Source organism: Paroedura picta, chromosome 1 (genome assembly GCF_049243985.1).
Source record: "Paroedura picta isolate Pp20150507F chromosome 1, Ppicta_v3.0, whole genome shotgun sequence".
Lineage (NCBI taxonomy): Eukaryota > Metazoa > Chordata > Lepidosauria > Squamata > Gekkonidae > Paroedura > Paroedura picta.
The window spans coordinates 115,747,103-115,760,512 of NC_135369.1; positions in this window are offsets into that span (position 1 = coordinate 115,747,103).

Genomic DNA, 13,410 nt, shown 5'->3' on the forward strand with positions numbered 1-13,410 from the left:
AGTATTCCTTAGACAGTTTCTGCTTTAGGAGATATACCTCATTTCAGCCTTGCTTTGGGTTTCCTTTGGATGCTTCAAGTGGACTCCAGGCTTTTTCATTAGGGCTTTCCTCCAGGCTGCAGTTCACCATATGCTTTCTGCATCTGAATGGGACAGAGGCAGCTTCCCATGATTTTATGTTCCTTTCCCCTTTTCCAATTTTTTTGTTTGCAAAATGGTGCCAGCTTTCCCCTTTCATTTCATTGCACCCATTAATTCCACCATTCTAAACTCTCTCCTCAGTATAGTTGTTGTTATGCTATTTGCAAACCGCCCCTCTTGGACATTGCCATCTCAGGACAGTCAACAACAATTGAATAAATTGATTAAAAGGTAAAATTTTGACATAAGGATAACTAAAATCAAATAAATAAAATCAGATAAAACTGCTGCCAGAATCCACAATAGTTACTGAGAGTAATTGGCCTGTAAGACGTTAGATATAAGGAGGGATCAGAGAGGAAAAAAGAGAAGAAAGGAGGGACAGGAAGTAGGCTCAGAACTTTGGTGTAGATATTTTCTGGCTGGCCTCAACCATAAGCCCAGCAGAAGAGCTTCATCTCACAGGCCCTGTGGAACTTAGCAAGTTCAGACAAGGCCATGAACTCCCCCCAGGAGCTCATTCCACCAGGTGGGAGCCAGGGCTGAAAAGGCCTTGACTTTGGTTGAGGACAGACATACTTCCTTGGGATCAGGGATTTGTAATTGATTGGTGTTACTAGGTTGAAGAGCTCTGTAGGGTAGCGATCCCCAACCTGTGGGCCGCAGACCACATGTGGTCCTTCGACTAATTGGAGGTGGGCCCCGAAGGACACCTTCCCCCCCCCCCCCCGGCCCTTTACTTCATCCCCCCCAGCCCTTTACAACACACTTCATTGTTGTGGCGTGTCTGTATCTTGTTTTGAAGGGATGTTTAAACATTACCATAGCGATCAGAGAGCGTTAGGGCAGTGGTTGAGAGTAGAGGAGTAAACTACCCCCCCACACACACTGGGCCTCAGTAAAAGGCGTTGAGTGGTCCCCGGCATTGAGTGGTCCCCGATGATAAAAAGGTTGGAGACCACTGCTGTAGGGAACATACTGAGAGAGGCAGTTCTTCATATACATAAAACCCAAACCTTGAACAAGCAAGCATTTCTCCAGTGGGCAGCCCTGAATTAGATTCCACCTTGATCGATGAAATTGCTGTAACCAGGAATTTCCAAAATGTGCAGTAAGTCAGAGGGTTGTTTGGGTCTGAGCTTGGAAAGGCAGATTTTAATGCAAAAATGGATGGAAAACTTGGCTCTTTAAAAATACAAATCTGAACAATATTGCTAGTGCAGAAATGGTCTTAATGAAGGCCCATATTTTGTAACAGCTCAATGTCAATTACAACATTTTACTGCTCCCTCTGTTATTTTTCCTTTGCAGAAATTCATAGGGCACTTTTTCTTTTACCTCAGTGCATTGCAGTGGCTGAGGTAAAAAAAAAAGGAACCAAATAGAAAAATCAATTTCTACTGTTGTATGCTTCAGGTGTTTTGTTTATCCATAGAAAGAAAACTAAACACAGTAAGTAGCTTAGAAACACTGACATCTATCCAAAGGTGAAATTTGGGCCTGTAATGGAAGGGGAGCAGAAAGTAAGCCACATTCCATACTCACAAATCCTTCTGTCTAGGGCAGCCTTTTTCAACCATTTGACCATGGAGGAGCTCCTGAAATAATTCTTCAGATTTTGAGTAGCCCCGGAAGTGATGTCAGCTGGCCACACCTCCAGAAGTGTCATCACTTCCCACACCCTTAGCCTTCCTTTTGCTCCCTCCCACTGGTTTACTACTACTGTGATGGCTGTGGGAAGACTGGAAAAAAGAGCAGCCAGACCCCCCCGTATGCACACACACACAATGCTACTTCAGAGCTCCCGCAGACCCCAATCAGAACTCCATGGACCCCTGGTTGGGAATCCCCGTTCTAAGGAAACACTCCATTGGATCCAACCCATCATCAGTCTACATACTATTATATTCTAGTGGGTTGCATGTTGGTCTGAAGGAACAGAACAAAATCAAAGTCCAGTGAAACTTTTAAGAGCAACAAAGTTTAATTCTGGGTATATGCTTTTAGGTTCAGGCACAAACAAAGCTTACATCTAGTACTAAACCTTGTTGCTTAAAGGTGCCACTGGACTCCAACTTTGGTTTATATACTACTAGTAAGAAAGCCCATTGCAACCATGAATGCAATGCTAGGACCCAAGGGACACCGGCAGGTGCAGATCTCTCTCTCTCTCTCTCTCTCTCTCTCTCTCTCTCTCTCTCTCTCTCTCTCTCTCTCTCTCTCTCTCTCTCTCTCAGCAGGAGCCATAGGTGGTAATCAGAACTCCTTCATAAAAGGGAAGCAAGGGTCGCTTGCAGTTTGTCTCTGTCTGTTGCTCTCTCCCCCTTGTAGCAGGAGCCATAGCTGGTAACCAGGGGTCGTTTGCGGTCTGGCAGGGCTCTCTGTGTCTCGGTGTGTCTCTCTCAGGCATATGAGAGCAAAGTGGCTAGCGTCCAGGGGACGGGAGCTGGAGGGGAAGGAGGACGGGAGCTGGAGAGGGAGGGCCAATCAGGGTGCGGCCAGCTTTGCTGTTTCACAGGGCCTTTTCGGTCCTGGCCCTAACCTGGTGGAATGAGCGGGAATTGTCATCATTCTGCAGGGCCTGCAAGACGGAGCTCTTCCGCCAGGCTTTCGGTTGAGGCCGGGCAGCAAGAAGATCTAGCCCCCCTCACAAATGTGATGGTTGTGTCTGTCATCTGCCCCCTCCCTTTCCCTTCTTAGTGGGTGTGGAATTGGGTTAGTTATATTGAATTTTGCCGCCATTCTTGTCTTAATTTGTGTATTAATTGTATTATGTTTTATTGTGCTTTTATTGCTTTAGGGGATTGGTTTTTATGTGACCCATCTCGAGCCTCTGGGCAGGATATAAATTTAACAACAACAACAACAACAACAACAACAACAACAACAACAACAACAACAACAACAACAACAACAACAACAATAATAATAGGAACGATGGATAAGGATTAGCCATGGCTTTGATTCTGCCTAATCCATGGATTGGGGCCCTATGGACGCTAAGGAGATTTTTTTTTTATAATCTTGAGGGACTCCCCAGGCATGCTGAAAAATCTGAAATACAAAAAATTAAAGGGGATTTAAATCCCTTGAGAAACATTTGTGTTGTCTGCCTGGCTATGACAGCAGTGGAGCCCAAGAGCTGCTTCAAACCCAGCAGTGGCAGTAGTGGAGCCCGGTAGCTGCTCCAGGCTCATGCACTACTGCTACTATGGTTGGGTTTTCATGGAGTCATGCTGGATAATAATGGGTGTGAGTGGGGTTCCCCACTTTGAAGTTAATGTGCCCCTCAATTCTATTTCTAATTCTCAATATGGTTAAATCTGTGGATACTTAAATCCAAGATTGGAGCCATGAACAGACATGTCTACAAACCTATGCAATACCCCAGGTTTGCAGAAAGTTCTGAAATATATATCCTAATATATATACATACCGAGAGAATTTAAAACCCGAAATAGTAGAAGTAGCACCTGGAGCTTTAAGAAATCAATGTCCTCAGTGGCTGTTGCTAGGCAACCACAACAATATTGCCAGTGGTTCAGGGAGAATGAGATGCCTCCTGCAAGTCCTTGCATATCCCTCACTAGTAGGTGATGGTACCCTAAAGACACAACGTTTTTGAGCCACTTCTCTTTTTTCAGCCAGGATTTCCAATTAGTGCACCTGATGGAATAATTTTACCACTTAGTTTTATTAGTTCTGTTAACCAAAATGACCAAAGAGAATTAAAAACAACACAAAACCCTGCAATATTCATATCCTCATCTGGGTAACATAAATTTAACACCAGTCACTACCTTAATCTTTTCTACATATAATAAGCCAGTGGTAGCACCAATTTTATATTCACTGCTTTTGTTAAAACAGTAAAGTTAAAATTGAAGCAATTTTTAACATTGTGTCTTCTATAGTGCTTCTATAGTGCTTCCATTTGTGATATTATTTTAACAAATCTAATAATATAAAGAGACGATTGTTCTCTAGAGTGACAGATTTGGTTGTGCTACTGGGGCCTCACTGAGACATTTCAAGATAAGAAAGCTGATATACAACTGCTGTGGTAAGAATGATAATGTTACATTTTTTTCTGCATGAAAAAAAGATTCAGCCATAGATTAAGTTGCTTTTAAATCCTATGGATTTTATAGATGAGTGCTTAGCTCCTGTTTACAGTAACCAATTAAGTAACTTTGTCTAGATTTAGTCCAACCCCCCCCCCCCCCCCACTCCAGAGACAGTTCTCACTATACTGAATGGAAGAGCTACAAATAATCCCTGGTCTGAACACTAGATCTGCTATGAAGGCACATATAGACGAAGGCAGTCCTGTAGGTTTGAGGGTCCCAGGCGGTGAAATGATTTAAAGTTTAAAGCCAGCATATTGAACTGAACATGGAAACAAATTGAAAACTAATGTAACAACTTGAAATTTGAGGCAATATGTTCAGGATGCTTGACAGGTTGTGAGCCTGCTGTAGCTTATCTTCAAGTATGGCGTGGCTAGGTGAGCTGACTCTAAATCTATGTTGTAGGAAGCTGAAAAAGGCACTTTTGCCACCTGGCTTGCCTATGTTTATGGCAAAAGAACTAGATACAACAGAACTCCCAGGCTCTTAACTGAATCTGTCAATGAAAAAGCCGCAGCATAGGTGTGTAGACAGCATGACTCTATCTAGCCAATAGGGGCCATTTCTGAGCACCCCAAAGCCCTCCCCCTCCAGAAGGCACACAGAGGCTGCTCATGTCCTTTGAGTTGAAAAAGGTCATGAGACCAGAGCAACTTACTGGCAACGGGAATGCTCTGAGGCTACTACCTCCTCCTCCTCTTCGCAAAATTGGCAGGAGGTTGGAGGCAAAGAGTTCATCCCCATATCAGCCCTTCTTAGTTGAGGGCACTCTCCTGAATGGGGATAAACTACCAAGATGAGTCATTCCTGGCTGAGGGCCATCACCTATTGGGTAAATATTTCCTGGGTGGGGCAATAAGGTAGGGAGTGAGTTGTCTACTTGCAATTTGAGCTGATTAACCCTCATTCGAAGAATGCAATTTGAACTGATTGGCCCTTGTTGGCAGAGTGTAATTTGAACTGAAAGGCCCTCATTGACAGAGTGCTCTCTCCTTATTAGTGGCACACTTCTAGGGAGGGCCAATCAGGTAAGGATTCAGTTGTCTGCATGCAATTTGAACTGACGGGTCTTCATTGTCAGAATGTAATTTGAACTGATTCGCCCTCATTGGCATAGTTTGCCCTCCCTATTAGTGACACCCCTCCAGGGAGGGCCAATCAGGTAGGGAATGATTTGTCTGCATGCAATTTGAACTGATTGACTCTCATTGGCAGAGTGCAACTTGAACTGATTGGCTCTTGTTAGAAGAATGCTCTGGCCCAATTGGTGTCACACTCTCAGAGAGGGCCAATCAGGTAGGGTGTGTACTGTCAACTTGAGCTTTATTATGTTTAGTGATGATACAGGAGCTAGAGGATGGCCTCCTCCCCTATACCCCCCACAGGGGTATAATTGTGACTGTGATATTATTTTTGTATGTTGTAAACTGCACAAGGGAAAGGCTGTATAGAAATGTCATAAATAAATAACAAATTAACTGACTTTTTTTGGATCACAATTGACTAGCAAATTGCCAGTCAGGACCTTTGAGTTCTGACAGAGTGTTTTTATCATTTCAGAAGCATTAGAAATCAGATTCAAAATGTTACCTGAAATGTTTTCAATTTGAATTGCAAACTGGTAGTTACATGAATTTATTCCTTAGTTCTGCTTATTTCTGCCTTCTTCCCCTGTATTTCTCATATGCATGCTATGTTAAAATATTTATTAAAAGTTTATAATTTCTAGTGTCTTCAAACAATTTTAGGATGTCACATATTTACTTGGGGATAATTTTATACCTGTGTGGAACCCAAATATATATACAGAGATTGTGTAAAGTTTAGACCATTTCCGCATGAGGAATCTGTTCCTGGGCAGCCTTTGAATATTGGCAGGTTTTAGAGCCCCTGCCACATGACATCACCTGCATCCTGAGGCTGTCCAGTAGCTGGGTCAAGTTTTGGCCATTTCTATGTTGCAATTTTTGGAATAGTCAAAAATGGATTTACATTCCTAAATCACGCATCCCATCAGTGAGCAACCAGTGAGCAACCAGGGATAAGCCCGTATGGGAGAGGGAAACACATGATAGTCTTGGCAGCTTTGTCCCATTCTCACACCTGCCCTCCCCTCTCCATTTTCTGCTTCGTAATTTTTTTTTTAATGGCACAGTCCATGTTGTAACACAACCGCAAACCTACATTGTCAAAGTTAAAATAAAAATTTTAAAGTGTCCACGGTCTTTTGGGATCAGGCGGCCAAAACACAGTCCCTTTTCTGTTTTATGGAGGTGGGGAATGAGCTGGGAAAGAGGGGGTGATGGGTGATCAAGCATCCTCCCAATCATACAGGGGTCTGAGCACCTTGTTTTTGGTAAAGGTAAAGGTATCCCCTGTGCAAGCACCGGGTCATGTCTGACCCTTGGGGTGATGCCCTCTAGCGTTTTCATGGCAGACTCAATACGGGGTGGTTTGCCAGTGCCTTCCCCAGTCATTACCGTTTACCCCCCAGCAAGCTGGGTACTCATTTTACCAACCTCGGAAGGATGGAAGGCTGAGTCAACCTTGAGCCGGCTACTGGGATTGAACTCCCAGCCTCATGGGCAGAGCTATCAGACTGCATGTCTGCTGCCTTACCACTCTGTGCCACAAGAGGTTCTTACCTTGTTTTTAGGCTAGCCATTAGCACAAAATGTCTTTTGGGGCTTCAAGAACCATGTTCAGCATCTCAGAAATCCACCAAGACAGAAATAAAGTCCTAAAGAACAGGAATCCCAAAAAGGGAATGAATGCTGTATCATTCTGGCGTTTCTCCACAGTAATACAGCAATGTTGATTTTTATTTAAAATGCATCTGTGTTGTGGCATTACCGCATAGCAACAGAGAAGTGCCTTTAAAAAAAATGATTTCTGGACTGGGTGGGAGAAAGTTTTAGTTCACGAGAGAACTGATGTGCTGTGATTGGTGGCTTGTGGTGATTGACAAGCCAAGGTGTGGAGGGAGTTCAGCTTGTTTTCCCTTGCAGCCTCATCAGGAGGCAAAAAGCTGCAACAGGGCAAAGGAAAAGTGCAGGATGGGTCTCCCCATAAGGAGGGCTGCAAACGCAAGATTTACCATCCTGCGTTTGCAAGCAGGAAGCCACTCGCATTTTACTCCTCCATGTGGAAATGGTATTAGTGTCACAACACAGGACTTGGAAGATTCGGGTTCAAATTACCACTTAGTCATTAAGTTACCTTGGGTCAATCATAGTCCCTTTCATCTAACATGCCTCATGAAGAAATGGAGGATAATGCATGTTATCCTGAGCACCATCAATGAGAGCTGGGGATCATGTGATACACTGACAAACAGAAGGGTGTGTTTCCAAGTAATTTCCTTGTTCAGGCAATATGCCCAGGGATACAAAGCTGGTGAAAAGTGGGGCCAATAAGCTGCTTTAATTGGGTGCTTCCATTTACATGGCCTTCCATCATGTGGCCTTTTTGCTCACAAATGTCAGTGCACCAGAAATTCTTCCACTGTGACACAAGTACATTGTTAAAGATCTAATATGTCAGATTTTATCTTTGTCAGCAGCTGCTTTGTTAAAGCAAAGCTATCGTTGTCATTTAATTGCCTTCAGAGCAGATACATTCTCAAAAAACAACAACAAAGCACCTGAGATCCCAGTTATTAAAGCATACAAAAGCATGTAACTTCACAGAGAACTGGAAACCTTTTTCTTTTGCCATTAAATGGTTAGTATATTTTCTGAAAGCAAGGCATTAAAGCCTGGGAATTTGTATTTTGCAGAATCTGTGGGCAGGACTGCCCAAAGCTACCGTTACTTCTTTGACAAAGTTTCCCTGCAGGTCATTCTCCCACCACGCAAGTTGAATATAAACATCATATGCATGGAACTCCTATGACTTGCCCTGTGCTATGTACTCACAGAGTGACTTTGGAATTTTATCTCCCTACCTCCACCCAGCAGACTTGCCTGTATGAATGGATTAGAGCAGGGGTAGTCAACCTGTGGTCCTCCAGATGTCCATGGACTACAATTCCCATGAGCCCCTGCTCTAATCCATTCATACAGGCAAGTCTGGAGGACCACAGGTTGACTACCCCAGGATTAGAGTACTAGACCTTAGTTGAAAACAAATCTAATGATTCTAGGGACAGATGGACACATAGTGGGAACTAATACAAAAGCTCCCTCTTGAAAACAATGGAGGGAAAGGAAAAAAGAAAGAAGGCAGAGTGTACCATCCCAAATAAAGTTTACCTCAGCAGGAATGTGACTGGGAACATATTGCAAATTGATCATTATTTCTGCTCCTTCCTAGATATGCCTAGGAACCATGGAAAGATGCCCTTTCTTTCCCAGTGGTTTTCATTTCCTGTTTTGCCGTAATGATTTATTTTAATCTCAACCAAAATGTCTTCTGTCATTCCTCTCCCCCTCCCCTTTGAATGCACCATAGGGAGTGGTTTAAGGATATGCAAGGACTATAGAACCAGAGCCAGTTTAAGGATTCCAGGGCCCTAGCAGAGTACAATTGTGGTGGGAGCAGCCAGACTGTGGATGAAGGGCCCTCCCCATTGTGGAAAGGGATGTCACTTAGCCCTTAACGAGGGAAAATGGAGGAAGAGCGAGCCCTGATCCATGGATGGAAGACACCATGTGGGGCCCGTAGAAGCACAATGCCTCTAGCATATGCTACATGTGCTACATGGATAAACCAGCCCTGGTTGCTGGTGGGCTTGGCTCCAATGAGCAGAAATCAAGACTTCAAAACTAGCAATACTATTGTGGTTCCTAGGAACTCTCACGATGGTCACTGAAAGGGCATTACTTTTTTTAACCTGCTTCTATTATTTTGGGGAGGTTAAATATCCCATTACATTTTTTTAAGCTTTTGGAATTTTCTGCAAATCTGGGTTTTTTTCAGACTTATAGAACAATCTGTCTTGGTCTATTCATGGCTCCAGCCTCTGGATTTATGTATCCACAGATTTGACCATGTTGAGAATTAGATACATTGACAAGGAGTGTGAGGATTTGTAGAGGTCATCTCAGTTTCCTCTTCTACTATTTGTTCCTTCCATTTCCTGAAAGCCTCATAGGCTCTCTCCTTTTCCTATATCCTTCTTTCCTTCCTATCCACCAGCCAACCTAGCTTTATCTGTCCCCTTCCCTGGCCGTGTCTTCAACTCCCTCTCCTTCCAATACTCTGACACTCTTTCCTCAGAAAAAGTTGGGCCAGTTGCTCAATTCAAGCTGGGATGGGCTCAGGAGAACTTACAAGGTCTTAGTAGGGTTTGACTTTCTTTGTATCCCCCTCCCAACACTATTTCACCTTTCTTTCCTCCTGCCATCCTCCACAACCTCAACATTTCCTGTTTTCTTCTGATCTTCCCATACACATATCTGCCCCCTATTTCCAACTATATTTATTATTTATTGGCTTTGTATATTTTAGATTTCTCTCCAGTTTACATCATTCTTCTCTCTTCACATGAACTCATTGAAGTAGGTTACGCTGAAGGTGTGAGATTGGCCCAAGGTCACCCAGTGAGCTTCCATGGCAGAACTGGGATTTGAAACTGGGTCTCCCAGATCTTCTGAAATGCTAACCACTACACCGTACCAGTTTTCATTTGGTGGCTGTGGTTGAATAGTAACAAGCAGCTGGGACAATTTAAGGCCAGCAAGCCAAGGGATAGCAGGTTGTCCAGTGGTTGCTGCCAGCCCTGGCTCTGATGAGTCCTCTCTCAAAGGACAAAACAACCCTGGAAAGCATCCTGCCTTTCCCCTACCCTTTACTGAAAGAAACTAAGGCTGGAAGGTTGTCAATACAGTGTGTTTGCCTAGGATAAGGTGACCAGATTGTTCCACTTTTGGAGGGACATCTGGGGGCACCTGGCAAATTGTACTTATGTGGAAATTAAAATGTATCTATATTACATTAATATTTTTGTGTTCTATGCGTTCTATGAACATTTTTGTTGTTCCATATAGACCACATTTTAATCAAGAAACCCCCCCCCCCCGTCAATGGTGTCCCACTTTATCAATGTTAAAATCTGGTCACCTTAGCCAAGGAACAGCCAATGAACACAATTATTCCTTAGAGCTACACCTGTTTCTATTGTTGTTATTGCTGCTGTTGTTGTTGTTTAGATCCAATATCTTTCTGCAAAGATCTACTTTGTCTGTCCATGGCCCCAATCTCTGGATTTAAGTATCCACAGATTTAGCACAATGATAATTAGATATATTGATTGTTATTTAAAATATTTCTATTCCAATTTTTCGTATTCCCTTCCAAAGTACTTTGCTACACTGATTAAAAAGATAAGAATTTGAGATAAGAAAGATAATGTTGCAGTAAATGAATCTGAACTAAGTTCTCTTGGGGGCTGAGCAATGAGAAAAGAACTAGGAAGGATACAGCAGATAAATTATATCCCCACAGCATAATCTGAAAGAAGCACATTCCTCTAGAGCACTTACACTCAAGGTTGGCAGGCAACAACTAACCAGAAAAGAAGTGAAGTGGGGGATAGCTAGGGCGTCGTTGTCATGGCAACAGACAAGAAATACAGATAAGCCTTTGGCTGTCTCCAAAATGTGACTAGAGGTGCTCTTTAAATGGCAGTGAGAAGATTGATCTAAATCATAAAACCCTTTGTATTCTGTTATACACAGATGGGGAGGACACATAAGAACATAAGTAGAGCCAGCTGCATCAGACCAGTGATCTATCTAGTTCAGCATCCTGTTTCACACAAAGTCCAATCAGTTGACCTGGAGGGTAAATGGTGCTTACAGGCCAAGGACCTCTCCTCCTGCTGCCTCTCAGCGCTGGTATTCAGAAGATTGAAAGTGGTAGCTGAAGAGAGAGTAGATCCCACTTTGCACTTCTGTTTGCACATATAACCTTTCCTCACTAAACTAATAGAGTAGACACATGAGATAATGGCTGGAAGTAGCTGCAAAGAACCATCTCATCTATATGATTTTAATCTGGAAAAAATGTCAATATACTTAAATAGTGCATTTTCCCCTTAATCTATTATTCTCCTTATTGGCATGCTGGCAAATCCATTGGATACAATTGAATTTGTGTAAGCATCCCTTTCGTTAGAGTCTGTTCTAGCTGGCCAGATATGACATTGACTGCATGTTTGGTCTTCTTAGAAATAGTTTACCTCCATTCATGGAGGGGAATATTGAAAACATGTCTCCCAGCTGTATAAAATCAAAGCTGAGCTTCTCTTTCTCCTCTTGAGTTCAGGTATGGCTAGAAGCATGAGTTGAAGGACTGTCAGCCTACAACTCATAGCCTGAAGCCAGTCCAGTTGGATTCCAGACTAGCCCATGAATTGTACTGAATTTTCTTTTAGCTGCTGCTTGTTGTAACATTTCTGACTAATTTTGACTTTGTAATGCTCCATCGTGGTACAGCAGCTATAGTAGTCTTAAGCCTTGGTAGGAATGCCAGCTTCCAGGTAGGGCCTGAGAATCACCAGCATTACAGTTTGTCTCCACTTTATCAAGATCAGTTCCTCTGGAGAAAACAGATGCTTTATGACATTGTACCTTACTGAGACCCCTGTCATCCCCAGGTTCCTTCCTAAAATCTCCATGATTTTTCCATCATGGATCTAGCAACCCTACTACCCATCCTCACCAGTAACCAGGGGAGAAGTGGCAAGCTTGCCTTAAGGAAACACAATTCCTGCTTGTCTTGAATATGTTCATTACCAGTCTTCAAACACCATCTTTTAAAGAAGGAATCAAATTTGATTCCTGTGATATTGCACTGTGACAGCGGTAAATGCATCCTGCTGTAAGTAGCCTATTTTTGGAGGGGGGTCTTTGAAGGTGGATCCTGAGACTCCTTGGGAAATGCAATTCAGTAATACACTGGTTTCAGCCAATTAAGATTGTGCAAAGGCTAAGGTAATCTTTGATGTAATTCTTAATGTTTTGAAATGCATTTTCCTTCAGCATTATTTAGAGACTGTAATTCCCTGATGATACAGCTTCTGACAGCCATTCTAAATCCTTCAGCACCTGGGGAGTCAAATTACAATAAATCTCATAAAATTCCCAGCTCTGAAATTGAATGGAATAATGGTATTTAGAAAATGTGATTTAGATGTCTGGCTAGATCTTCCAGGACATTCTAATAGCCTCCCACAAGTCTGCATGACTTTGCTTGCATGCTGTTCTTTTGCATAATGCAGCAATTAACGTGGCACAATGCTAAAAGTTATTTCTGCACCATTAATATTTATGAGGTTGTCAAGGCTGTTCCTTCCAGTTTAGTGACACCTGTTTTAGCCAAGTAATTGCAAAACTTATGATATAATGCAATGCCTATGATGTGTAGGTTTTTGCAAATGTAACATAAATATATATGGCCACATGTTTCTCTCCTGTATACAAATAGACATAGTCATACCAAAATGAATTACATTTATAGAACATGTTGTTCCTTCTGAAGGTTCATTGGCTCACATTTGAACCTGCCTTACAGTTGAGACCAGAGCCAGGGTCTCATTTTCATGGACTTTACTTTCAGAGTGGGAAGGTGCAGATGGGTGATGACCAGAGGCAGGATTTTCTCTGTGGTGCTACCTAGGGTTGGGTATGAACAAGCTGATGAACAAAAGTTTATCATGAATTTTGGCTGGTTCATAGTTTGAAAAGCCATGTTTACGAACTGAAGAACCACCACGAACTTTCAAATATTTTAATGTGGTTACAGTGATTCGTGAAGAGCAGAAAGCGGGGCTTTGGACCCTTGCTTTCTGCTCAAAAAAAGAGTGAAAAAAATACAAAAACCAAAAGCCACAGTGATCAGAAATTAGGGGTGAAATGGATTGGAGCCATTTAAACTCTTGCTTTCTGCTGCCCATGAAAAGCATCAGGGAGCGGAAAGCAGGAGTTTAAACTTTAAATGCCTCATGAATCTATATGAACAGAGTTGGTTTCCAAACCAACGAGCCTCCTGGTTCAAATCAGTTCATAATTTGATTTGTGGTTCAGAAACAAACAACAAACTGAATGACAAAAATGTGGTTCATGCCCATCTCTAGGCTAGCCCATTCACTTTTACATCCCAGGTTATTTTTTTTTAGTTGAACAAAACAAAATCA